Here is a 27191-nt window from a genome sequence, read left to right as displayed (position 1 = left end):
AATTAGCTTACTAAATAAACAGTGGGTTTCTGTAAGATTTTTTCATAAACCCTTAGCTATAATTAACCCTGTCACCATGTCCTCTACTTCCCCATTCATCCCACTGTCACCCCACTTAAACCTTTAACCCCAGTGTCCAACCCAATCTCCTTTCACATCATGTGTTCTCTACTGTTCCCTCTGGTTGGCACATGCCTTTAATCCCAGCACTCGGGAGGCAGAGGCAGGTGGATTTCTGAGTTCGAGGCCAGCCTGGTCTACAAAGTGAGTTCCAGGACAGCCAGGGCTACACAGAGAAACCCTGTCTCGAAAAAAAAAATCTAAATCAGGTTATAAGACAATGAGTTTCTATATGCCTTTTTCATCTTTTTCATGCGTCCTTTTTCTTTGGTTAGCTATTTTCAACATTCTGATTTCTTAAATCTTACGAGCATCCCTGCTGAGTACCTAAGTGCCTCTCGACTCTCCAAACTGACCAAAGAACTGAAGCCCACCTCCCTGCCACAAGCCAAGCTCTCAAGCCAGACACCTCCCAAGAGCTTCACCTTCTGGAGCCCACAGCAGCCCAGCCCCTGCATTTACCATCAGGATCAGGCTGATCTCCTCAAGGGGCTAAGAGCCTCCTTAGCCATAGTAAGAGCTCATGCCTGCTTCTACACTCAGCTTTTCCACGGATAACACTGACTTTGAACTCCTGACTTTGCCTTCCCTGACCATGCTCAATCCTCCTGTTCCTCCCGCTCTCTGGCTACCTGATCCTCTTGTTTCCATGAGGACTCTTCCTATCTCTCCTTGACTGCAGAGGCTCCCTCCCGGGGACTGGGACTGGCACTGGCTCTTTCGGTGTGGATTTCTTTCCCTGGCATCTTGCACATTCCTGTTGCTGCAGTAACTTTCAATGTGCTGATGGCCCCCGGGTAACTGTCTCTCTCCTCCTGAATTTTCCTCTTTGATGAAGCCACATCAGTATGCCCCTGCAGAGTGCATTAGCACATTTCAGACAAGCAAGTCTTGGGTTAATCTTTTCTTAACCACCCCAAGGTGCCAAAGCCGAGCATCTGGTGCCTCCTTGGGTCTCTTCCTCCTGGGCACCCTGCATTTCATCATTTCCTGGGACCATTCACTACCCTTGATTCACTGCTTAGCTCCTGTGTCATCCATCGATAGCCCACAAACCCTTGATATCTTTCTAATAATTGTTATAACCCTGTGTTGAGGGAAGGGGTATGTACTAATGAGTGCAATGTCTAAAGAGGCCAGAAGAGGGTGTCAGACCCTCTGAAGCTAGAGTTACATGTAGTAGTGAGCTATCCAAAAACGGGTGCTGGGAACCAAACTTGAGTCCTCTGCATGAGCAGTACAGTATACGCTCTTAACCACTGAGCCATCTCTCCAGCCCTAGCTTGAGGGATCTTTTTGAAGTATGTAAATATGACTATTAGCCCACCATACCAAGAAAAAAATCTTTGTGGGGGAGGGGGAATCCAAATCCTTACAGGATTTCTGAAGCCTCTTTGCCTGACTGCAGGAGGAAATCCTTGCCTTGACCCATGTCTCTCACCTGCTTCATATTCCAGAGTCTAACCACAGAGAATTTAACAAGGTAAGTGTCCTATTTCTGGGACTCTTCAGACTCCACAGTCCTGGAGTGTGTCTTCGGTACTCTCTCTGTGTTCACAGGAAGTCCTCCCTGGATTACCTGGTAGCTCAGAAGTCCTCCCCTGTTCCCTCATAGTGCTTGCCACCTATCCGTTTCAGTAGGGAACACAGGAGACTGAAGTCGCATGTAGTCATCTATACATCCCACCGCATCTTCTTGATGCCAATCCTTACCTCCTACCCTGCATCCCCATGCCTGATACACAGAACAACCACGACTGTGGACACTCCTTCCATACAAACTCAAGGACAATGGCACCACAATGATGGGGAGGATGGATGTGGCCAGCTAATTCAGGGTTTTCCTTCACACTCCTCGTGACAGCTATCAGGGACTGCAAACCGGTGGGCCAAGCGGTCTCCAGGCTTCCAATCACCAAAAGAACACTTGACCAGTTGTTTTAATAGAGATCCAAAATGATGGAGTCACTTTAGGTGCCTGGCATATTTCATAACATTTCCTGTTTTAATTATATGTATAATCTGGGCATGACGTCTACAAGAAAACAAGAAAAAGGCAGCAAAACGAAATGACCCATGTTGTTGCATGACAATGGTGACTTATGGATTGTGTGTCAGAGGACAGCTAATGGGAGTCAGTGCTCTCCTCCCTCTGGGGAGTCAGCTCTTGACTTCCCCCATGTGGCTTCCGGGAACTGAGGTTGTCAGGCCTGCTGCTGGGAGCCTTCCGAGGTTCAGCCATCTCTCCTGCTTTTCTAATTCGGATTCTCTTGGGAACATGCTCCTTCTTATCACTCGTTCCCCTGTTCACCTACAACATATGGCCCACTGAGCTTTGTTGGGTCCACGGCTTCTTTTGAAAAGATTTGAAATGGATATTTTTATCAAACATGCGAGAGGAATTTGAAATGTTTGAAAATGAATGTTTTCAGATGTCAACCTCCATCCCTTTCCCTCTGACTTAAGTGAGAGCCCCACCTCTCATTGGTGCAAATCTGCTACAGTTTATATCCAAACCTCTTGACTGTGAACACAGTTGGAGGTATCTTAGTCCAGGTTTCTCTTCCTGAACAAACATCATGACCAAGAAGCAAGTTGGGGAGGAAAGGGTTTACTCAGCTTACACTTCCACATTGCTGTTCATCACCAAAGGAAGTCAGGACTGGAACTCAAGCAGGGCAGGAAGCAGGAGCTGATGCAGAGGCCATGGAAGGATGCTGCTTACTGGCTTGCTTCCCCTGGTTTGCTCAGCTTGCTCTCCTATAGAACCCAGGACTACCAGCCCAGGGATGGCACCACCCACAATGGACCCTCCCACCCTTGATCACTGATTGAGAAAATGCCCTGCAGCTGGATCTCATGGAGGCATTTCCTCAAGGGAGGCTCCTTTCTCTGTGATAACTCCAGCTTGTGTCAAGTTGACACACAAACCCATCAAGTACAGGAGGGGACTGAACTTTGAGGAGTTTCTGGGGTTTGTTTGATTTCCTTCATTTTGCTGAACAACTGCTTTTGAATTCAGCTTTGTATAAATCTAATTTCAACATCCTTCGATGGGATCAGTCGATCGTACTCAGCCTCTTAGCACCATCTTCAGAAATTCTGACTCAGCTCACTTGCTACAACGGATTTGTAGAATTAAAATCTACCAGACTGCATTTATCATTAAAAGCTGAGTATTTTGATTGAGAGTTTGAGTTTATGGGAATATATTCTTGGTTTAGAGCATACAGTCAAACATTTGGCTGCTACAGTCACATCTTCTTGGCTTTCACAACTTTTTTTAGAAATGAGTGACTTGCTAATCCCAGACTCACTCCGCCCAGAGCAGGCTTGCCTGCACATGGCTTACAAGGGGCTCCTTTACAACAGCCTAAGGGCAGCGTAATTCCCAGACTTTAGGACAGGGGTTGATTTACAGGATTTTTGTTGAGGTTTGTCATGTCCTAGGCCCTGTTTTTGAAGCATCGAGGCCACAGCCGCGAACAAACAACCAAGAATTTTATTCTCCTGGATAACTTGGGCTCCCCTGAGGATGGCAAGAAAAAAATGCCAGAAATTAAATATATTAACCTGGGTTCAGCAGTGGAACGGAGAAGGGGGAGAGGCAGGATAATTGAGAACAGCGAGGGGGAGAGGGCAGCAGATGACATGTTCTGACTCTCTAGGGGGGCAGGGGAGGATGCACTGAGCTGAGCCTCAAACATCAAGGTCTGGCAGATCTTAGGAGGGTGTGAGCTGCGGAAGGAAGGATGAAAAGTGAAAACTTTGGCTCATTTGAGCTTCTACAGAGAATTCAGGGTATCTTACCCAGAGAAAGGGTGTTACAGAGAGAATCATGGAAAATCAGGAGACAGACAGACAGACAGACAGACAGACAGACAGACACAAAGAGTGGCTGAGAGAGGCAGAGGCAGAGATAACAACTTTGGGATTTTAGAGCCACAGAAAGGAGCAGCGTGGAACACCTTGTATGTAGCAGAAGTTTCCCAAGATCTAATTTCCAGTTATTTTCAGGAATTCTGTACCGAACGAGTGAAGCTTCTGTAGTTACAAGTCCAGATTAGGCTCTCGGTTAGGATTCATCAAGAGACAAATGAGAGAAATGTTAATGAAAGGAAAACCGCAAGCCGGGAGCCCTCTGCTCTGCGAAGCTGCCATAGCCGCTCAGCACATCCAGAGCCTTCAGGCACGCTGAAATTAAAAGTTTCTTCCTTCGCACTACCATCCTGACAGTGACAGTTCTCGGAGAATGAGGAGTCAGAGAAAATGAAGGATTTGGAAAAGATGTTCATTAAATACATACAGCACTGCAAAGCACTCATTTGCTTCATCGTGGGTGGAATTATTTGAACAAACGATCTTGTGTCCACGTGCCGCTGAAGGCACAGACAGGGGAGCATGTGAAAGTCTTTCATCAAATTTCACCCAGAATTTCTTCACAGAAGCGGCATGGGCCTGGGTTCTCGTCCCTTCAGCCTCTGCTTGAATGACAGAAAAGTTATGACAACTGTGAAGGCACAAGCGTGTGTGTGTGTGTGTGTGTGTGCCTGTGTGTGTGCCTGTGTGTATGTGTGTGTGTATGTGTGTGTGTGTGTGTGTGTGTGTGTGCGTGTGTGTGTGTGAGAGAGAGAGAGAGAGAGAGAGAGAGAGAGAGAGAGATGTGTGGTATAAGGTGTGATATGTGTGTGTTGTGATATGTGCTGTTGTATGTGTGGTATGGTACATGTTGTGTGTATGATGTGTTATGTGTGGTGTGGAATGTGTGCTGTGTGTGTGTTATATTTTGTGTGTGTGGTGGGTGTTGTGGTATGTTTGTGCTGTGGTGTACTGTGTTGTGGTATATATGTGAGTGTGTGTGTGTATGTGTGTGTGATGTGATGTGGTGTGGTGTGTATGTGTGGTACGTGTATTATGCTGTGTGTGTGTGTGTGTGTGTGTGTGTGTGTGTGTGTGTGTGTGTATGGAGTGTGTATGCGTTGATTATCCATCTTCTTTTCTCCCTGATGTGTCTGAACAGGTCTCTAACTTCACTGCAGCAGGGACTCTGGACAGACACTTCTGCTCAGAAATCAAAACCAGTATCCAGCTTCCCACCACCATAACTCACGCCCTCCTCACAAACTTGTCTGCTTTGTTTCCTTGGTTTTGGAAGAGAAACTGAGCGTGGTCTTTATGATCGGAGAGCTAGCTAAAACAACTGTATGGGAGATTGTTAGCTTCAAGATGGGTTAAAGGCTATGAGTAAGAGGCATCAAATGCTGGCAATACTAAGAGAGGACCTGACTTTGACGTAAAGATCAGAGAATGCTTCTCTGATGAAACACGCACTGAGATGAGTTTTGAACAATGAAGAAATGGTGGTTATGCAAACCTGAGTGTGCACACCAGAAGATGAAGGGCATTCCAAACAGGTCTTGGAGTGCTGGGTATCATGTGCTGGTGAAACAAAGGAGAACAAGTTGAGCAGGAGCTTGGAAAGGTACAGACACTTCTAGACGAGACAGGCAGGTCCTCTGAGTGTTGCAGTAAGGTAAATGCCCCTTCTTAAGAGCACTGAAATGTTGGTTATCTGCTGCTACATAACCATTATCGTATGTCTTGGCAGCTACATCAATTACAGCTTATTAACTTTTGGTCATATGGTGGGTGATTAGGCCAGCACACTCAATCTAGGCTGCTCTTGGGTCACCTTGTCGCAGGTTCAGTGGGAAACATCTCCAGGACATGCCGCTGGACCACTCTGACTATAGCTGTCGTTAACTGAAGATCAGTGTACCGGCCCGAGAAAGACTACCTCACAATCATGTCATGTGACTGGGCAGGCAGAGTGTCAGGCCCCTGTGGCTTCTGCTTCATTCTTCCAAGCAAAGCAATAATTTTGTGACCAGACTCAGCTTCAAGGTGCAGGCAGACCACCCATTTAATGAGTAATCTGAGACTCTTTTGATAAAGCATAGGGGTGTAGAGAGGTGAGAACTGGCTTATTGGTGGGACTTACCACCGGTGGTGAGTAGGTGTAATGTTTTAAACAAGCCCACTGATATTTTCTCTCAAGTAAAACCCTTCATAACACTATTTTTTATGAGGCCTGAATCCAGCTTTGTGATAGGTCCCATGCTTATCCACCACTGAGCTTCCCTTCTCCCCCGAACTCGCAGATGCACAACATGCTCCCAACCCACCCATCAGTTTAAGCAACTCCCTTCCACTCGCCTTAGCTCCTAGCCCACCGCCCTCCCCCTAGCCTCTCTCAGTACTGTCCTTACCAATCCCTTCCCCTCAAACCTGCCTCTACACTGCCAAAAGAATAGCCTCTGCCCCAGGTACCACGGGACGATGGGCTCTTCCCTCCGCTTGCAATCCAAGGCCCTTTCTGGACTAGCCCCATGCTTCTGGTCCAGGTCTGCACTTCAGTCTCTGGCCCCGGGTGACAGAAAGATGGCCAAGCCAGATGCTTCTTCGTTGACACACCTTTGTGCCCCTGAACACTTCTGCGCTTCCTTGGTCTTTCTGGCTAGAACTAGCATCCCCCCGATTGACAATCTGGAAACCTGACCGTTCTGTAAGACCTAATTTAACAGAGACCTTCTGCTTCTCATTTATTCCCACCATTCAGAGACAAATTAGCTGTTCCTCTTCTCTGGTGCTCAGTGTTATGCTTGGCACTGTGTTAAATTGTCTTGCTTCCTCATGGTTGGGACACAGACATCTTATGGATTGAAGGAAATCTATGATAATGTAGGGGGAAATACTAAAACTTCATTTCTACTTAATTTTCACTAATACGCTTTCAATTTAATTTATATGTTTGTACATGTCCTAAAGCTTAGGACAAGAATGTAAATATACGTCAGTGGTAAATATAAGTCTAAGAGAAAAGGACCACATGGGAAGGCAGGCAGCCAGAGGAGGAGGGGCAGGCTTGCCCTTAAATTCTCATAACTAACTCACTGCATGGTGAGAGCACTTTTATCCCCTTTAAGAGTGATATATTCAAGCCAGACATGATGTTGCGTGCCTTTAATTCCAGCACAAAAGCCAAGGGAAGAGGGTCTCTGTGAGTTTGAGGCCAACCTGGTCTACATAGTGAGTCTCAGGACAGCCAGTAATATGTAATAGAAAAATGTATCTCAAAAAAAAAGTAATATATCCAATAACCTAATTACCTTCCACCTGGTCCTACATCTTGACCATTGAACTACTTCTTAACGTAACTACCCTAGTGACAAAGTTTCCTGCACAGGAACCTTTGAGAGGCACATTCAAGCTGTGCCCAAGCCATATTAGACCTCAGCATCAAATCAGACATGAGCAAATAGTACAGTGTATGGAGAGCTTCTCTTCATACAACGATGAACAAAGCCGTCAGCTAAAAGCAGACCGCACTCTTCCTCTCCAGGCCGTTTATAAAACATTGGTGTGCTCCTGGATCCCAATAAGTAACTGGTTGGTCTGGAATGGGTGGTCAATACATCTGTGCCAGATCTAGGTGGATCAAAGGGTCGGTTTTCCCTGGTGTCACATAGGTTTGCCTGGGAAATAATAAATGCAATTTATCAATAAATATAAATTTCTCTCAAACCTATATTTACAGTTGATAAAGGCTCAGAGAAAGGCAAGACGGACCCCTTTCTTCACGGACCACCTTGGACATGTGTTGTGCTGGCTAGTTTTGTGTCAACGTGAAACAGCTGAAGTTATCACAGAGAAAGGAGCTTCAGTTGAGGAAATGCTTCCATGAGATCCAAATGTAAGGCATTTTCTCAATTAGTGGTCAAGGGGGAAAGGCCCCTTGTGGGTGGGACCATCTCTGGGCTGGTAGTCTTGGTTCTATAAGAGAGCAGGCTGAGCAAGCCAGGGGAAGCAAGCCAGTAAAGAATATCCCTCCATGGCCTATGTATCAACTACTGCTTCCTGACCTGCTTGAGTTCCAGTCCTGACTTCTTTGGTGATGAACAGCAGTATGGAAGTGTAAGCCAAATAAACCCTTTCCTCCCCAACTTGCTTCTTGGTCATGATGTTTGTGCAGGAATAGAAACCCTGACTAAGACAAATTGGTATCAGGAGTGGGGTATTCCTGTGACAACCTGACCATATTTTGGGGAGGACTGTGGAAGGACTTTGGAACTTTGGGCTTAAAGATCCATCCATTGTTCAGAGCTCTGTTGGGTGTTGTGTAGGAGCTTGGAAGATAATGTTGAGAACACTGCAGAAAATGGAGGTCTGGTTTGTGAAATTTCAGAGGGAAAATTAAAGACTCTTTTCAGGGCCATTGCTGTTTTGATTGTGAAAATTCTGTAGTTCTGGTTAGCTGGGGCTGGAGAATCAGCTGTGATTAACTGGATACCAGAACTACTAAAGCAAAAACTTTTCATTACTGGGACTATTGATGCTGGTTAGCTGGAGCTAAGAAATTAGAGGAGATTAAGAAGAGACCAGCATAATTGAGGTGACATCTTCTGGGAAGTGTTTTCTGAAAGCACAAAGAGGCTGTGTTCCAGAGATATCCAAGGTTGTACTCCTGCTGCAGTGGGACTTGGTAATATGTAAGGGTCACCCAGGTAGTGCTGGTTTTGAAGGCATGAAGGGGTCACGCAGAGCAGCTGAGGCTTGGCACTGTGAGAGGCCATGGAAGGCCATTGGTGAAGGTGCAGCCTCAGTTGCAATTGAAGGCCCAGGACTGAAGGGGTCATGCAGTGTTTTGGAGATGCCAGTACCATGAGATGACCACCAAGAGCAGCAGCAGTAATGGAGTACAGGCATCTGGAGCCTAGAGAATGATACGCGTGCTACAAAGGGCATGGCTGGAGAAGTGACCTAAGCCCTTGGAGGAGCCCAAAAGATCGTGAGTTGGATCCCAGACATTGGACGGTTGGAGATTGATTTTTGCTTTTGATTGTGACTGTGCCCTGATATTTTCCCTCTTGAAGGAAGAAACTGTTTTGTGTTTTGTGGAGCCCACAGTTAAGAGACTTTTAATTGTAAAAAGACTTTGGATTTTAAAAGAGATGGATATTTTAAAGAGATTGAAAATTTAAGAATATGTAAAGACTGTGGGACTTTTAAAGTTATTTAGATCTTGGGGAGGAATAAGATTGTAAGGGTTGAGGCTACTAGTGATGTGTTTGTGTGTCAAGTTGACAAGGGGTCAATTGTACTGGCTAGTTTTGTGTCAACTTGACACAGCTGGAGTTATCACAGAGAAAGGAGCCTCCCTTGAGGAAATGCTTCCATGAGATCCAACTGTAAGGCATTTTCTCAATTAGTGATCAAGGGGGAAAGGCCCCTTGTGGGTGGGACCATCTCTGGGCTGGTAGTCTTGGTTCTATAAGAGAGCAGGCTGAGCAAGCCAGGGGAGGCAAGCCAGTAAAGAACATCCCTCCATGGCCTCTGCATCATCTGTGCTTTCTGACCTGCTTGAGTTCCAGTCCTGACTTCTTTGGTGATGAACAGCAGTATGGAAGTGTAAGCCGAATAAACCCTTTCCTCCCCAACTTGCTTCTTGGTCATGATGTTTGTGCAGGAATAGAAACCCTGACTAAGACATGTGTGCTCAGGTAAAGTGCACAGCTTCTGCCTCTGCCTGTGTGCTCAGTGTGGTGGAGAAAAGCCTGAACTGATGGTATTGTCAGGCAAACAGCACCCATCCAGATGTGCCCTCTCTGTTTCTGAGGCAGCAGATTTCCAGAGCACTAAGTCCTCATTTCAGTGCCCGCTTACTACAGCGAGATGCTTTCACTCGTGTACTGACAGGAGCTGGATGCCCAGAAACGTACATTCTTTTAAACAAACAATAAAAGTAATAGTTTAATTTTTCTAAATTACCCTGGGTTCTTAGTCCTCTACTGCACACGTTATTACCATTCACCTGCTTTTTCTAAAAAAATATTTTATTCTATTTTATTGTGTATGCATGTTTTGCCTACGTGTATGTCTGTGCACTGTGTGCGTGCCTGGTGTGGAGGTCAGAAGAGGGAGTTACACCCAATGCAACTGGAGTTACAACAAATGACTGTGAGCCACCACCTGGATGCTAAGAATCAAATCCAGCCTCGGTCCTTGGTGAGAGCAACAAGTGCTCTTAACCACTTAGGGGCCACTCCCGCCTCCATAACAACTCCCACGCTAAAGGTTTCAACTCCTATTTTATTTTACAAGCTACAAGACTCAGAGCTTTCATAGTTTATCCAGATCCCCACACAAGCCAGCGGCAGAGTGAAGAGTGACACGCATGTTTGCCTCAATTTACAGGAGTGCGCTTTTACCACCTTGTTGCAGTAACTCTAAAGAAAAATCAATCCGCCCAAAGAAAGTGGAAGTGAACGTTAGTTTTTTTTCTCAGCTCTAAAATTCTAAAATGGTACAGAAAAACAACAACAACACAAAAAAAAAAAACACAAAAAAACCAAAAAACAAAAAACAAAAAAACTGTTCTGAAATTTGTTCTGAAGTCAAGGAATAAAGGCAATGAGAAACTATCTGCTATCCCAGTCAGTGAAATATCCAAGATTGATCATATATATGTCACTAAGACGTACCAATCCCAATATCTGTGGTCACACCAAAAGAAGCCTGTGTCCCCATGACTCTCTGGGAATCCTTTCAGAAGATCCTGTAACAACATCAGTCACCATGGAGACTAGGGCCACAGGAGACCTCTCCTTGTTTTTATTGCCAAATATAGATTTTTAAACAAAGTCTTAGTCTGGGAATCTTTCAAAATTGGCAAAGATGAATAGTACAGCTTTTTTTTTTTTCCAGAAACATGGACTCATTTTTTTTTGGAACAGTAAAACCAAAATAGGGTAATAGCTGCACCGAAATTCACAAGCAGATGGGTGGGGACATAAATGACAAGGGTTCATCTCAGTCCCCCCACAATTGATCAGTTCCAGCACAACCCAGTTTTTATTATGTTCCCAGATGGATTATACCTTTATAAAGTTTGATTTTTTTTTTTTAGCAAATTGTACACTATGTATTTCTGGGGATTTCTTCGTTTGGCAGGGTGGGGCTAGAAAGTTATGAGAGACCTAGGAGGAATGGCACACACAAAGGTTGTCCCCAAGAGGGACATGGAGAAGAACATGAGTCTGCAAGGCTCCTTGGGCATGGCCCTCCCAACAACTCGTCTTGGGAAAGGGTATGACTGACCCTCCTTCGGCCTGACCCCTTTGGCTGACCCTCTCTTCTCTTTGCTCTTTCTCCCACCAAGGGGATTTCCTGAGCACCTCTTAGCCTCTGCCTTTTATCCATATACTTCTTCCTCTTCAAGGACCCCACCACCTTGTTCTAGTCTTCCTATCTACATACATGTCATGCGTCAGCTTTCTCAGGTCACATAGGAACTCATCGCACATCCCTCGGTGATGGAGATGTGCCCCGAGAAAAGAGCTACTGGGTGCTGCCATTATTGTGTGAACAACATAGAGTGTGTTTACATGTGTGCACCAAGATTGAGTAGGTCAGCCACGCAAGGTACCCTCTTGCACCATGAAAAGATACAGCGAATGTAATATATACCCAGTGTGTAACGCAGTGTGCTGTTGACTTAATAAGCAAAAGGCATGAGTTTTGAAATGATAATCGAGCTGTAATACAATAAGCACACAAACCAGAGTCACAGTCCTTTGTTCCCATTGCCACATGTACACTAAGCGTGATCCGGTGTGCTACATCTTGCTGGAGTGGCCACAGGGGGTTGCCTTGCCACAAAAAGGCAAGGGATGCATCTTGCCATGGCACAGGAGCCAAGTCTGCACTAGGCAATGCAAAGTACTTTTCCACTCCATTATAACCGTGGGAAACTAACACAGACTGTGGTCTCTCTTCAGCTGAAACTGTACATCATGTGACTGTTCCTGCCTGGGGCTTACACAACAGAAATTGATTTTCACACAGTTCTGGGGACTGCGTGGGCAGGCTCCGTTTCTCCTGAAGCCTCTCTCTGCCCTGCCAAGACCCACCTTTTCCCATGTCTTCTCATGGCCGGTCCTTACTCAGTGCATCTGGGTCCTGTTGACTCTTCCTCCTCTTACAGGGACAGTGATCTCCTCCAAGAGATTCTAACTCCATCACTTCTTCTACTCAGGTGAGTGAGGGAGTAGGGAGATGTTTGTGGGAGGATAAATGAAAACATTATCTAGGTTATCAGCAAGTTCTATACTATGGAAACCATTGTTCACAACAATGGATTGCATACTTGAGAATGGCAAAGAAAATGGATCCGAATGCCCTCGTCTCTCACACAGCCCTATAGATAATAACTGTGTAGGGCTATGCATGTGTTGTACTACTTAATTTATTTCATTTATGCTTATACATATGGAAAAATATATATGAAAATAACATGTTTTCCAACAAATGGCAGGTACTCTGGCTTTATATATAGAACTTCTGTCAAGTGTGAGTTATTTCATGCGCGAACCTTGGTGAGAATAACAAAAGGCTTTAACACTTACCTTATACATGTAAAGTTTGTCTCCACTGTGTGTTGTCACATGGTGTCTTTAAATGCTTTCCCTGCAAGGCTTGAACACACAGGGTTTCTCTTCAGCATGGATCCTTCTTTATATTTGAACACATCTATGATTCCCACAGCTATGAGCCCACCACCCCCAGAGGTAGTGGAAGAGAAAAGTTATTAGGACATGGGGGAAATAGACCTGTTTAGAAATAGTTCTTTGGGGCAAGTGCATTCTTTGTTGTCAGGATATCGACAGTTCATCCCAGTAGCAAACACCAATTATGAACCAGCAGCTTTGGTCCAGTCCTCTCGGCAGACACCCCACATGAACCTGCAAGGGCAGTTCAATCCAGAAGAAACCACAAGGCTTGCCAACCAGCTGGGGTCTGTGGAAGCAGCAAGAAGCTGCAGGAATCTCATGAGAAGTTCTTTGGTGAGTTTCTCTCTATGGCATCATCACAAGTGAAGCTCAGCAAAGCAGTGTAAGGCACACCAATACATGTGTGTCATCCGTGAAGAACAGTGAGGCTGAGCAAAGCAAACCAATGCTCCCACTGTCTGTGAGGTCATATTTCTATCCCTTCTGAATATCATGCATCCTTTCACATGTCTGCTCTAGCAAAACATCCTTTCACCTGTGTGCCCCAGCAAAACATCATTCGACATAACTGGCTTTCCAAAGCAAAGAAAGAAAGAAAGAAAGAAAGAAAGAAAGAAAGAAAGAAACAAACAAACAAACAAACAAACAAACAAACAGTAGTTTCCATTTCACTGAAGGGTTTTCCACATTGATAGAGTTTCTGTTCTCCAGTATGTGAGTCCTCACATGCTCCAGGAACCAGGGGAGATGGGGACTGAAGGCTTTGCCACACTCCCCACATGTGCACATTGTCTTTATGTACCTCACACACTCACAAGTTCTTGACCTGTTAGAGCCGCAATGTACAGCATTCTATGGAATTTTTAGTCATTTTCAATGGTTTTATTTATTTATTTATATAATGACGAGCTTTCAGAACATTTCCTATATCACGTTGTCATAGATAAAGTATCCTGTCTTCTGATAAGGACACCCAGCAAAACCCTTTTCTCCATTGTGAAGTTGACATCCACATCCTCAAAGGTTATGGATTCCATTTCTGCTTCCAGGGCTCCTTTTTGTACCCACAGCTGCGCCTGGGGCCAGGGTGACAAAAGTACAGAACAGAACTGTCCTAGGGACACACCCAACCATCGAGCCAGTCCTACACATATGCTAAAGCATACAATGAATCACTGAGTACTCTAGTCACCTCTTTATGCTACAGAACATTAGAAATGAGCCCTCCAATAAAACAATAGCAATTTCTGTGTTCAAAAACTCACGTGTTTAGTAGTTCTTTCCCCCTGCCCTCCTCAGCTCTAATAACGTCTATTCTATTGCTTGCTTTTGTGGAATCAATTTTTCTTCTTAGCTTTTGCACATGTGTAGAAACATGTACTGTCCTGGGTGGCTTCTCACTTGGTGTAATGTCTTATAGTTCCATTCATGTTGCCAAAAAAAAATGACAGGATTTTGTTCTTCTCATGTCTGGATAATATTCAGTTATGTGCTGATGCCACATTTTCTTTATCTATTCATACGTCGCTCACAAGACACTTTGGATAGATGCCATACCTTGACTATTACTAATAGTGCTGCTATTGATGTGAGAGTGTAGGCATGTCTTCAACAAACTGATTCACTTTTATCAAAACATTTGAATTCTTAATTCATAGGCTTGCAGTCTGCCAGCTCCATCCGAACAAACGTATATGTGTGTCTTGGGGACTTTTAAATCTGTGGTTTATTCAAGTCTGCTTTATCAACATCAAAAACAGTAATTGTTGACTTCAAGAAAAATCACTTACCATTTGGGGGCAAAGAGTTGCTAAGCTTGCCAGTGAATATAACCGAGATCTCTTCCCATAACCATCCCTGAAGTCTTATGTTAACCTTTAGGTGTGATCTAAGCTTTCCCCAAACATCATCAGGAGCTTCCATTGCCATTGTGAACTGGATTCTACACGTGACTAAAGCCAGTGTTTGCTATAGGATGTAGGGTAGGAGCAGGACATCTGTTTAAAGACTAGGGATGCTCTGATTTAGAAAACAGGATAAATCCTAAAACACACAACCTAGAAGAACATAAAAAGCACGGGACGTCCAGGGCTTTCTGAGAGACCGGACATCATGTCACTCAATAGGCACAGAGGATGCTGATGGTGAAGAGCAGAGGTATCTTAGGCAAAGCTCTGGGACAGGGCAGAAACCTGGAAACCTGAAACCATCCACTTTGCGCCATCATCCATAAAACAAGCGGCAATGTTGAGAGTGAGGTGGGACCTCCACACTCCTGAAATTGTCAAGATCAATCCCAGAAATTCTTCACAGCACAAGGGTGAAATCTTGAAGTGAAACCCTTCGTTCAAATCCCAGCAGTGGTTGCAAGTTTTGTGACTTTGGCTGAGTGATGGGCCACTTAAATTTTGCTTCCATCATTTATAAAATGGGGAGACGATTAGCTTCCTTACAACTGTGATGATCCGTCACATGACAGGATAAAGGGAAAGAAAACTTCTCACTGTCTGGCTACACATGGTGGCCACAGGGGACAAGTTGAGATGATGGAGATGCCCAGATTTCTGGTGCACATAAAATCAAACTCCAAATAGTGACCAGCATTACCCAACCCTTGCCTCCGTCCCCATTTCCTTTCCCACAATTCTGCTGTCACTTTTAGACCTACGTCGATTCCTCCATCCTCCATTCATCTGCAAGACCTTTGTATATTATCTTCATTCCTCATAGACTCCCACCTCACCAAATCAATGCCTTACCAGGAAAATCAGGTCCCTGGGGGTAATATTCTGTCAAGGCACTTGTAGCCTTTTCTCCCACAATCTGTATTCTGGGTTGCAATTGTCATCTACCCAGTTGCTATTTAGTGTTAATAACCCCCATTAGGATGCAAGGTTTCCATGAGAGGAAAATATGGTTCACTGATACATCCCTAACACCTTGTACAGTGCCTGGGCAAATGTTCTTAAATATTTGGCAGATCAGTAGAAGAAAAGACAAATATATGGGTGAATAGGTGCATGCATACATGGGGAGAGGCCCTTTGGTGTTATTTTAATCACATAATACCAAATTTTGGTTGAAGGATGAACTCCTACTTCTAATAAGGGTGTGGTGGTTTGGAAGCATAAAAAGTCTCTTTTGCAGGGCTGGAGCATTGGCTCAGTTGAGAGCATTTTGTCACTCTTGCAGAGAACCCGGGTTCAGTTCCTGACACACACGTGGTAGCTCAAAACCATCTGAAACTTCAGTTCCAGGGGATCCGACTCTCCTGACTTCTGCAGGCCTCAGGCACTATACACAGACTGTCATCTCTTCCACCATGAGAGTAGAAACTGGCCCTTAGGCTCCTTAGAACCGGGCTATTGCTGAGTCCTTGGCTTTACAACTGCCCCACCTACTGGTCAAAGTGTGTATTTCACAAGGGATGGGAGAAGCAGGAAGCAGGAGCTGAGCAAGACAAGGTGGCTTTGAGAGGATCCTTCCCTCTGCTCCTGCATCCCTCCATGAGCAGACTTTACAGGAGCACTGCCACACGCTGCTGCAAAGTGCTTATTAAACGGGAATCCACATCTTTAGAAAAGTAATCAGGATTCTGGAAATTATCGTTTGCTGAGTTACTAATTAACTCAGTGCCAAGGTTGGGTATCTCACTTTAAAAGCTGATGTGCACACCACGTGCTGAGTCTAAGTGTACATCCTGGATATATATGTATTCTTGGAGACCAAATTGTTGGTTCAATGGCCATGTTCAGCAATTTTTAAAACGCAATTACAGTATGCCTGCTTTCTGTGGGCCTCGGGCCACACAGCCGCCTCCTCTCCCAGTTATAAATCTCTGTAACCTCTCACATGTGGCAGCTGGGTGCTTGCCTATGAGAACATAAAGGATGTAGGGAAGGATGGGAGGACTTGAAGCCAGGGAGGGGAATGAGGTCAGTGGCTCCCTGTTTGGCTCCTGGTTCATCACATCTGATCTCTGTGATCTCTGATGGGCAATGCCATCTCCCTGAGATGCATTCCTTTCAAATACAAAAAGGAAAGTCAATGACATCAGAAGGGATACTAGCCTCATCTTACTCAGTGATGTAAAGGGAGCAGTCAGCCGCTCCCTGCCTGGAGTTAGTACAGGACTCAGTACCCACTCCTAGTCTACTGTCCCAAACACCCAAGGCCAGGCTCTGTGCACTCACTAGGTATACTGGAAAACTACCTGCAGAACGTGAGCAGATACTGTGTGTTATTTTCAAAATACCAGGTGCCTTCTTGTCAGTCACTGTCAGCCATCACGACTGACCTCTGCTGCCTGAAGCTCCCACCAGCACCACCAGCACCTGCCAACATCTGTACCCCCAGCATCTGCACCTCCCAGCATCTGCACCTCCCAGCATCAGTACTGCCAACATCTGCACCTGTCAGGATCTGCACCCATGCCCACCTCAGGACAAATCTAGAGACTCAAATCCTTTTGATAGCTTTGCTTTGCTTTGTTTAACACCTGTCTAAGGAGAGATGAAAGAATCCTCTTTACAATTAGACCAAAAACTGGGGATGGAGAGGGGGTGGGGTGTTACATACCTTGAAAGCTTTACATTCTGCTTAAAACATTATATCCTCATGTTTAAAAAATCTACACATGAGTTGGACTCTTAGCTTGTTTAAGTTGCTAAATGAGGCCTGGACTAGCAGCCTGCTCTTTGACTCTTTGGGAACAGTAGACTTCATTGGAAAGACCCAGATACTTCACATCCTGTTTCATCTTAGCTCTGTCTCTAGCTTATATTCTCTACCCATTTCGTGCCTTACTCTCCTTGCTTCTCTGATGTCATTTAGAGTCACGCTAGCCAACTGTGAAGTGGGGGAGGGAGCACTGCCTGTTTTTACCCACGGGTCCCTAACGTGCTTTCCTGGTGCACTTTCTGCCTCTGTGCTTGCTGGGGACGCTCACGCATCTGCACACTCTTCTGCTCTTTTCTCCATTCTGTCCATCAGGCATTTGCAACATCCTACTATGCACTTGTTTATGGGGCAAACTCTGGGGGCTCTCCAGACGAGTAAGACGCAGAGGGGAGGCAAGAGGAGGAGAGCTTTTGATAAGACACTCAAGGGCTTTTTGTCTGGCCTTCGCCATTCTCCAGCTGTAGGACCTTGGCTTGTGTAACAAGCCCGAGATGGGATTTGCTTATCCCTAGGCTACAAATCTATTGCTGGCATTTAAAATTACTATGTATCTGGTGTTACTTGAGCACAGTGTTAGATATGTAACTTTGTTACAGCATCTGCCCTCCCAGCTCTCTACACCTAGCAGCCATCCCTCAGCATCCACCGGGCTTGATTTCAGGACTCCATCTGACCCTGAACTTTGAGAATAGTTACATAAAGTGGCATCCTATTTGCCTATAACCTGTACGATGTTCTCCTGTATCCTCATTGAAACCATACTTGTCCTACGAAAAAGCCCCAACACACATTGTTTTAGTGACTTTTTCATGGTTGCCCCCAAACATCTGACAAGAAGGAGGTAATCGAAGGAAGACTGACCTTGGCTGATGGGTTTGTGGACAGGGAGGTGTGGGGATGCCACCTCCTGACTGTGGTGGGTGCTCCGGGCATGGCTTCCTTGCATCTTTACAGACCAAGAAGAAAGCTCCACCAGAAGTGGGTCTGGGCTTTAACCATCAAGTTCCTTTCCTACCAGTAACCACTTCCCCACCCCAAACAGCTCCCCAAACACCAATTTGGGAAAAGAGTTCTGAGAATAGCTCATTTTCAGGTGGTAACAAGCACAAATGCAATCCTGGAGGTTGTTAAAGAGTTTTAGTTAGAGAATGACAACAAGAACTAATCTCGGTATTAACACATTTTTTTCTAGATATTTCAAAACAGAATTGTTGAAGATGCTGGACTAGTGTATCTAGGAAGCTGACCACACACCTTAAGAATATCATGTCCATTAAGGGATGAGCCTCGGACAGCACGATGCTCCACAAAGTATTCTTTATTAACGTGAGGTGGGTTGGGGAGTCGGATCAAAGCCAAAGAGGACAGGCTAGAATGTTGTGACTCATTTCCATGTGTGCATGTGCTATGCATGTGTGTGTGTGAATGTTCACATGTATGTGTCTCTACATGTGCATGCATGTGCATGTGTGTGCATGCATGTGCTCATACATCTCTGTGTGCATGTGAGTGTGTGTGTGTGCGCTCACGTGTGTGTGTGTATGTGTGTGTATGTGTGTGTGTGTGTGTGTGTGTGTGTATGTACGTGAGTGTAGAGCCTTAGAGTTGGTGTCTGTGTCTTCCTTGATCAGACTCCACTTTATTCAGGGACAGGGTCTCTCACTGAACATGAAGCCTTCCATCTCTGGTTTAGGTAGCCAGCTGGTCCGAGGAATACCCCGTCTGTGCCTCCTGGGTGCTACCACTGCAGGCAGCCACCATGCCTGCCCAGCTTTTATGTGGGTTCTGGAGATCTGAACTCCTCACCCTTGTGTGACAACTGCTTATCCACTAAGCCATCTGTCAGGCCCCCAGATAGCTGTGTTTGGGTATGAGGTGTGGAAGACGGGAGGGCTCTCCATGGATGTCTGAAGGGCTGAGTACAGGTCCCAGATGGGTGCTGCCTGTGTCCTGGACTACCTGCCCTTGGGGGTTGCAGGCGAGGTGACATGGAATCAATGACACAGACTCTAGGAACAGATGAGAAAGGCTGCAGCAAGCGCTCTGAGCACTTGAGCTTCCATTGGTCCCAAGAAAGCATCTCTTCTAAACGGCAGTTCCCAATTGGCTGACATTGTCTGCATCAGAAATCCTTGGTCTCTCAGGCAGTCCTCAATTAGGTCCTCCTGCAGGAGATGCTTTTGCAGCTGGGTGGCCCCGACCATTCCTGCTACAGATGGGGATTCTAGGGTCTTGCTGATGAGCGGATTGTTTTCTTTGTTGCTGGTTACTGTTGTCATTTTGTTTTGTTTTGTTTTGTTTTGTTTTGTTTTGTTTTGTTTTGTAATTGTCAACTTGACCCAAGCTAGAAAGAGGGAACCCCAGTTGGAAAACCACCTCCATCAGCAGGTCCTGTAAACAGGCCTGTGGGAGCATTTTCTTAATTAATGATTGCTATGGAAAGGCCCAGCTCTCCCCTGAGCTGATGGTCTTGGAAGGTGTAAGAGAGCAGGCTGAAGAAGTCATGGGGAGCAAGCCAGTAAGCAGCACCACTCCATGGCCTCCGCACCAGCTCCCGCCTACAGGTTCCTACTTTAGTCCCTGCCCTGACTTCCTTTCATCATGAACTGACTAGAAGCTATAAGCTGAAATAAACCCTTTCCCCCTTATCTGTCAAGAACAGTGTTTATTACAACACTGGTGAGCAAGGGCAGAAGAGTCTCATGCAATGAGGGAAGAACTGGGCCACCTGTGGGGTGTGGAGGGAGGGGCTCAGTGCAGGGTCTCAGATGGTGGCCTTCAGGCATCCAGGGGGGCCATGTTTGGCATGATTCTGATGGCTGGGAATGCTTGAGGTTTATTAGGAAAGCAAACACCAAAAGACATTTTAAAAAAATCATATCAGTTTCCATATAATGCTAAACAATGTGTTCCTGATTGCGGGGCTAAGATCTTTCAGATTTTCTAGTGTAACCAGGAGACCCCCTGGGAGCCAGAATGAGTTCTCCTTGGTGATCTACCCAGATTATTGTCTGGTGTAGCCAGACCCAGGCCTCTACCGCCATCTACTGTGCAGGTCCTGTTACAAACATTGTTTAGTTTGGCAAGAGACACTGTGCTTCAAAGGGTACCTTAAACCTGAAGGCCAGGCCTTTCTTTCTTCCCCAGAGCACCACAGTATGACACAGCCGTGCATTGCTTAGCAGTGGAAAGCCATCCTCAGGAAGCCATCATTAGGGGCTTTACCGTGGAACTATGACAGCACTTAGGCCTAGCAAGCTACCCATGTAAACTGTGCAGTCTGTTATGTGGGCAAAGCCTGGCGCTCCTGGGTCAGTGGTGAACTAAACCACTTATGACCAAGCCAAGCAGGAGAGAAAATGGTATAATCGAAAGTCATTGAAAACAACAGAGGTGTGAAGCCACTGCTCTTATATCATTTGACTATAAACTTTGTTTTTTAATAAGTGAAAGGAATTTAAAAAATAACACTCTAAGACAGCAATAGAAAATATAATCAGTACATGAACTAGTGACCCTGTCCCTCGGTGCTAAGTATCATGTACTGTCTATAATTGTGCTTGGTGTATTTACAATTGGTTGCTCACTAGATTTGTTTACATTAGTGTTGCCATAGAAACGGCCACCATATACATAGTTCATTACTGACCAATATCTTTACAGCGCTCATGACTATTCATTCAGTTTCAGCAGAAAGCCATGCTTCAAAACAGGAAAGCATCATGCTTAAGGCTACAGGGCGTGGGGATGTTTCTGGTCTCAATTCTATGTAACTCTCAAGTCCTTCATCCCACTTAATGCCATTATGAATTGAAGAACCCGGGCTATCACATCCACCGCCTGCCTTCTCCATTCCTGGTCCAGCTACTTCCTCCTGAACGTCACCTGTCCTGAGTCATTGCCCATCTGTTTGCTTCCTCGCCCAACGTCTCCGCATCCCCACCGATCCCCATTTCATCTTCTTAGGGATGACACCTGGAAGCTGAGTGGGTGATGGAAGCCTAATTCTGGAGAGAAGAGAACAGCAAAGAAGACAGGAGGGTGATAGAGTGAGGATGACAAGCCCTTGCAGGGTTGACAAGGTTTGCTCAGAGATAGAAACACCCAGTTGCTATGATTTTAGAAATGGCAACAATTATCTCTGATTTTAGAGTTGCTACAATTGTCTCCGCTTTTTCTTAGGCGATGAGAAAACAAGAAGTAATTTCCCATGTTGGGGAATATGTGGCAGAACTGGAAACCAGGCCAATGTCACCCAGAAAGCTGTAGCTCCAGATGGCAGGGAGCCCAGCTGGTAGAGAAGTGCCCTCTGTGAATCGTGGCTGGCATCCTTGCCTCAGGTAGAGCAGTGGGTCCTGAGGGCGACTGAATAGGAAGTAAATGGCTATCTATATCTTTATTCTAGAAGCACGAGGTCTCTATCTGTCCATTAATATTGCATTTGGTTAACGCAGCATACTTAATGCACCTAAGATGGGTAAAATTCACTTTAAAGGGTCACAGAGAGAGGATCCCAAAAAAAATTTTTTTCAGCACATTTAAAGGCTGTAACTGTTGCTCTGTCTGCAGCAGGCTTGGTACAATAGTAAGAACAGCTGTGTGTGTGCAATGCTTCCCTTCCCATCTCTGTGTTCAGCAACTTCACACTGTCAGCTGCAGCCTAGGCAGGGAGCTGTGCACAGTAGGAACTGGCAGATGTGCTAGAAGGGGGGTGAGCTTCAGATGCCCACACCCTCTAGACCTCCACTCTCTGTAGACCTTGCCTGGCGGAAGTCTGTGTGCTCCAAACCCTCTCTCCAGTGCATCTGTCCACGGAACAGGCCTGCTTCTGAGCTCTCCTCCCAGCTCAGGATGGCCTTTTGGGAGCTCTTTTTTGAAACAGTAATCTTTCAAAAACCTGCACCTTTTCTGGCTGTTCCTCTTGATCAAGGGCACTACTGACCCCAAGTCAGATCCTCGGCAGTCAACCTAGAAGCCGCCTGGTTACGCCTTGAGATCCGTAATGGTGGATCTCTATTGCCAGTTTGATGGGGGTTTACAGCCACTCTGGAAACAAATGCCCGGGCATGTCTGTGAGGAGCCTTCTGGATTGGGTTGAGTCAGAAAGATACAACCTGAGCAGGCTGGGTCCCAGCCTGAGCAAAGGCCTAAGAGCAAGCTGAAACACCAACAATCTATTGTTCTCTGTTTACCGGCTGTGGATGCCATGTGACCGGTTCTTTCCTGATACTGTAGCCATGCCTTTCCTCCCATGAAGGACTGCAGAAAATTCGAAGCAAGCAAGCAGCCCCTTGTTGCCTTCGTTTGCTTCTCAGTCAGGAATTTTGCTACAGCACTGAGGACCGAGGAAGTACTGAATACAAGGTCCAACCCCACTGCTTAGACCGCAATGTTGCCTTCCCAGACATAATACAGCCAGCTCCTTCTGGACTCATACTATATATATATATATATGCAAAAATACATATGTGCACACAGATGTAACAATAATAAAGAGGAAGAGGTCATGAACTCAAGGTGAGATGAAGAAGAATGTGGAAGTGTTAGGGCCAGGAGAGGTGGAAATGGTATGAATACAGTACTCATGTACGAAATTCTCAAAACTAAAGAAGTGATTATAAAAAACAACATTCATGCAGTGAGCTACGTTTTAGGTAAAAGAAAAGAGGTACCAGCTCCTTGCCTTCCGAAGTCTGCTCGCCACAGAATCCCTGGCAGCGAGGGTTCTTGGCAGCATGTCAGAAAGGATATTTCAAGGCAGACACTAATGCGGTTACACATGTCTCTGCACTCAGCAAAAGGTTCCGCTTGTGCCCTGGAGGCTGTGCTACCTGACATCAGGCTGGCGGCTCTGAATGAGTCAACCATTGTCTCGGGCTGGAGAGCCAGAGTGGAGTCAGAAAACCTGAAGTCTTACTTACATGTTTCCTAAGTTCAAAGCCAGCGATCAGTAGAAGGCAGAACAGCGATGCTCCACCCTCGGACATCAAATCCCCCAGCTGTCAACTACATCAACTTTATAGACTGGGAGGAGGACAATGCTTGTGAAGATGGTGGCAGATTAAAACTCTTTGTGCTGTGACTCTGTCCCCACTCAGACAAGTGCAGAGAGCCTGACAGAGCCCAGAGCTGTGCTCCACCGGAGGGAAAGCTGCCCACAACGAGGACACTAGCTGTCTTAGTCTGTCAGTGCAGCCTCCAGAAAGGACACAGTTGGGGGTGGAGGAGCCTCACAGGACAGAGAACGCTGATGTGATCCCGGTTTCCCAGAGGTACGATAGCCAAGTCCTTATACCCATTATGCAGACCAGAAAGTTTTAATGACTTGTATAAGGACAGTGAGTGCTATCAAAACACCCTAGCTCTCTTTGCTCCAGGGCTTTTGAGAGTTCCACCTTCTTCTAGAGGTGAGGTGGCGCAGATGTTATTTCTCAGCAAAGGAAAGAGAGCCTCCTAATGGCTACTAACGGTATTTCAAGTTAACCAGCTGCCTTGGAGGTCTCCATAGGAATGTGCCGGTAGCTTCACTAGAGGGCGCCAGTGCCTCCTGAATGGTCACATTCCATCCAGGAGGTGTCCTGTGGCCAGTGAAAGCCACCTCCGAGCCAGGCTTTTCAGCAAACAGAGACCTAGCTTTCCCTTTTCTTTCATTCTTTGTGAGCCTGTTTGGTTTGTTTGTTTGTTTGTTTGTTTGTTTTTGTTTGTTTTGTTTGTTTTTGTTTGCTTTTAAGCACAAAGTCACCACGAAGTCTGAAGAATGGGAATGAGCTTGGTAGAAACTTTAAACCTCTCTGAACAAGCTACACACTAAACACAGATCTCTCCAAGTCTGCTCGGGCACCCATTTTCTTAGTCCAACCTAGGGGCTCTTTAACATGCATGTTTTTAGGCCCTACCCCAGCCTATGGAATGAAAACTCAGCTGGAGCCCAGCAACCACATCAAGACAAAGTATGGAAGGTTCTAAAGTCAAAGAAACGCAAAGATCTGTTGTTGCATCCCAGCCTTTAGACTAACCTCATCTGGTCATGTTGGACTCCCACAAAGTACACAAGAGCGAGGTCAGACGTCACCCCAAATGTGTCTGGCCCCTGAAGTCATCTGAGCCCTGTTCAAGGTGTGGGGGGTATACCATAGGCAGCACCCCTAAAGAATAAAACTCTTGCATTTTGTTGTTAATATTCTCTCTCAACCATGACCCAAAGACCCTAAGGATAAGCTATGTATGTACGTGCGCATATGCATGTGTGTGCACATGTGTGTGTGTATGTTTCTTGACACTTTTCCTAGTTAGATATCCGACACCCTTGCACTGGTTTTAGAAGTAAAACTATATTTCCTTTAGCATTCTAAGCAGAGATGAACTTGGCACCATTCAGTGGTTGATATATGCCAAATGTGTACTCCAAAGCTGATGTGTTGAAATCGTAATACCCAAAGTCATTCGTTGGTGGTGTCTGGAGGTGGTAATCAGGGTCGACGAGGGCATGACGTAGTACTCCAACTGGGGCATTAGTGGCTTTGTAAGAAGAGAGAATGCTGAACCCATGCATTTATCTCATCTCGCCAATGGTGCCTTCTTTCCTGTTAGCGCAAAGGAAGAAGCCTTCACCAAATGGTGGTGTTCCGTGCTTCCATGTACCAGCCTTCCAAAACGTAAGACAATTACTCATCATTCTTGGAATAGGCTTACTATTTCTTTGAAAATTCATACACGTATACAATGCATCTCGATCATGGTCACCTCCAGTCCTCCCCCGAACTCCTCCCAGATCCACCCCTACCCTCTGCTAACTTCATGTGTTCTTTCTTCTTCTTTTTTTAATCCTACCAAGTTCGACTTAAGAAGCTCATCTACTCAGGAGTGTGGGACCATCCCTTGGAGTATGGCTAGCTAAAAAGCACAGACACTCTTTCCCCAGAAGCCTCACCTGGCAAGAGTTCCTCAGCCAGAGCTTAGAGACTGGTGAGTGTCACCCCCACCCCCAAAATCACCCATACTCTTTATAAATTATCCAGATTCGCTTGTATCTCATTTCAGCAATGGAAAATAAACTTAAATGAGCACTGGCCTACTTATAAATACTTTCACTCCCTAGTGACGGGCTGCCTAGTGTTGAGGAGTCCCTTTCTAGAAGCTTCCCATTGTATTATGTCTATCCCTGCAGTGTTAATGGGATAGAGGCATAGAGTCCTTTGTCTATCCGCAAACAGTAGGCGTGGTTTGAGTTACTTACACCCAATAATCAGAAGCAACGGGAAGATGGGAAGATGGGTCCTTTATAATGGAGAACACCAGAGGAGGAGAAAGAACGATGAGAAGAAGCAAGGTAGGAAGAGCTTTTTGAGCAATTCCAAAGTAGAATTAGATCTCTGTAAGGATAATGCTGTGAGTTCAGAAACCATGCCCCTCTCAACTGCCTCTCTGGGCTTCCAGAGACACAAGGCTACAGCTTCTCGGAGTATATATAATTCATGACCCTATAGGGGTGACATATCAGAATGTAGTGGGGAGCAAAAAACAGGGGGCCATGGGAAGTGGTAATTCCGAACACACAACAACCAAAGAGAAAGTCACAAGCAAGAGCTCTGTGAACCGGAGGTGCTGCCTCGGGTGACCTCATTGTCATCTTGGCTGTGAGCATATGACACCCATGCTTTGCACAGAACATGCTACGCCAGCAAGTGCACACAGAGCTTGGCCCAGATTTGAGACTCTAGCACGTTATGAGTCTGTGTCTTTGCTGTACACACAAAGTCTTCTCCTCTTACAAAGCACATGGATTTAATTATAGGAACCAAAGGGGACAAACATGTTCCTGTCGTCTGTCCTTAGAATATGGCACTGTGTCCATTGCTTTAACTACTTTAAATATTTAGTACTTAAATACTTTGCTTTAAATAGCGCTGGTGGAGTATGTGGGGCTGGAGATCTACCAGACACAAAGCCCTGAGCTCAGTCCCAGAACTTTAAAAAACCCAGCTATGGCAGCATCTGCCCATTCTCCCCGTGACGCCAGCACCCCAGTCTGGAAGAAGGATCAGAAAACAGGAGCCAACCTCGGTTACACAGCAACTTTGACATCAGCCTGGGCTGTGTAAGACACTTTCTCCAAAAAAATTTAAATTAATATAAATTGAACTTTCTCTTAAGTTGCTGAATGGAATTTTATAAAACATTGTCAACCGAATGTCGACATTATATTAGGATTTCTAGCCATTTCTGAACTGACCCTAAACACATTCTGCCACTTCATAGTACATATTTATGCTAACCTGTAGTTTCAGCATTAAACCCGGCTATCATCTCTGAAATATGTTGAAGATCTCCTACATCTGACAGCATCAAATATCCAGCCATTATTTAATTCTTTATATAAAAATAACCCCATTCACCTTACTGTCATGCAAATTTACTTTCATCTGATAAACGATAAGAGTTTAGGCAACCAAAGAGTTCATTTTAAAATAATTTTCTGTATGATTTGTCAGCGGTAAATATTTGGTTTGTGTACCTATTTTATAAACCCAAGCACCTGGCGCTGTGTGTGGTAAGGTTTAAAAAGTCCCACACTAAACAGAGTCACAGAAGAGGGTGCCATGGGACTATGTCTAATCAGAGAGGTGCAGGTGCACAGAGCTGTCACCATAAAGTAGAAGAAACCTGCCCTCCTGCTGTCTTCCTTCCAGGCCTGAACTCACTCAAAGGGCAAGACTAGGAGGGAGTTCTTGGCTTCTGCTGCTTTGGGCACTAGAGTCTCTTTTTTCTGCTGTGTTGCTTTAAGGAAACGGGATGCGTTCACAACACAGATGATGGACAGTC

At 45.5% G+C, this 27191-nt stretch overlaps 1 long non-coding RNA gene across 4 annotated transcripts in view; it reads left to right on the top strand.

Annotated features, from left to right (window-relative positions):
* Positions 1-12022: 12022 nt before the first annotated feature.
* Gm34439 overlaps positions 12023-27191 on the top strand; it is a 39346-nt gene continuing 24177 nt past the window's right edge. For 2 of the 4 annotated variants that reach the window (XR_382405.3, XR_873425.2), the window contains exons 1-2: positions 12035-12214; positions 25204-25334. This is a non-coding gene — a long non-coding RNA (predicted gene, 34439). Of the gene's footprint in view, positions 12215-18561; positions 18701-25203; positions 25335-27191 lie in introns of all 4 variants that reach the window. The other 2 variants (XR_382406.3, XR_873424.2) reach the window with 2 other exon arrangements.

The sequence above is a fragment of the Mus musculus genome, chromosome 13 (assembly GCF_000001635.26).
Source record: "Mus musculus strain C57BL/6J chromosome 13, GRCm38.p6 C57BL/6J".
NCBI lineage: Eukaryota > Metazoa > Chordata > Mammalia > Rodentia > Muridae > Mus > Mus musculus.
This window is presented reverse-complemented; position numbering and strand designations above follow the sequence as displayed.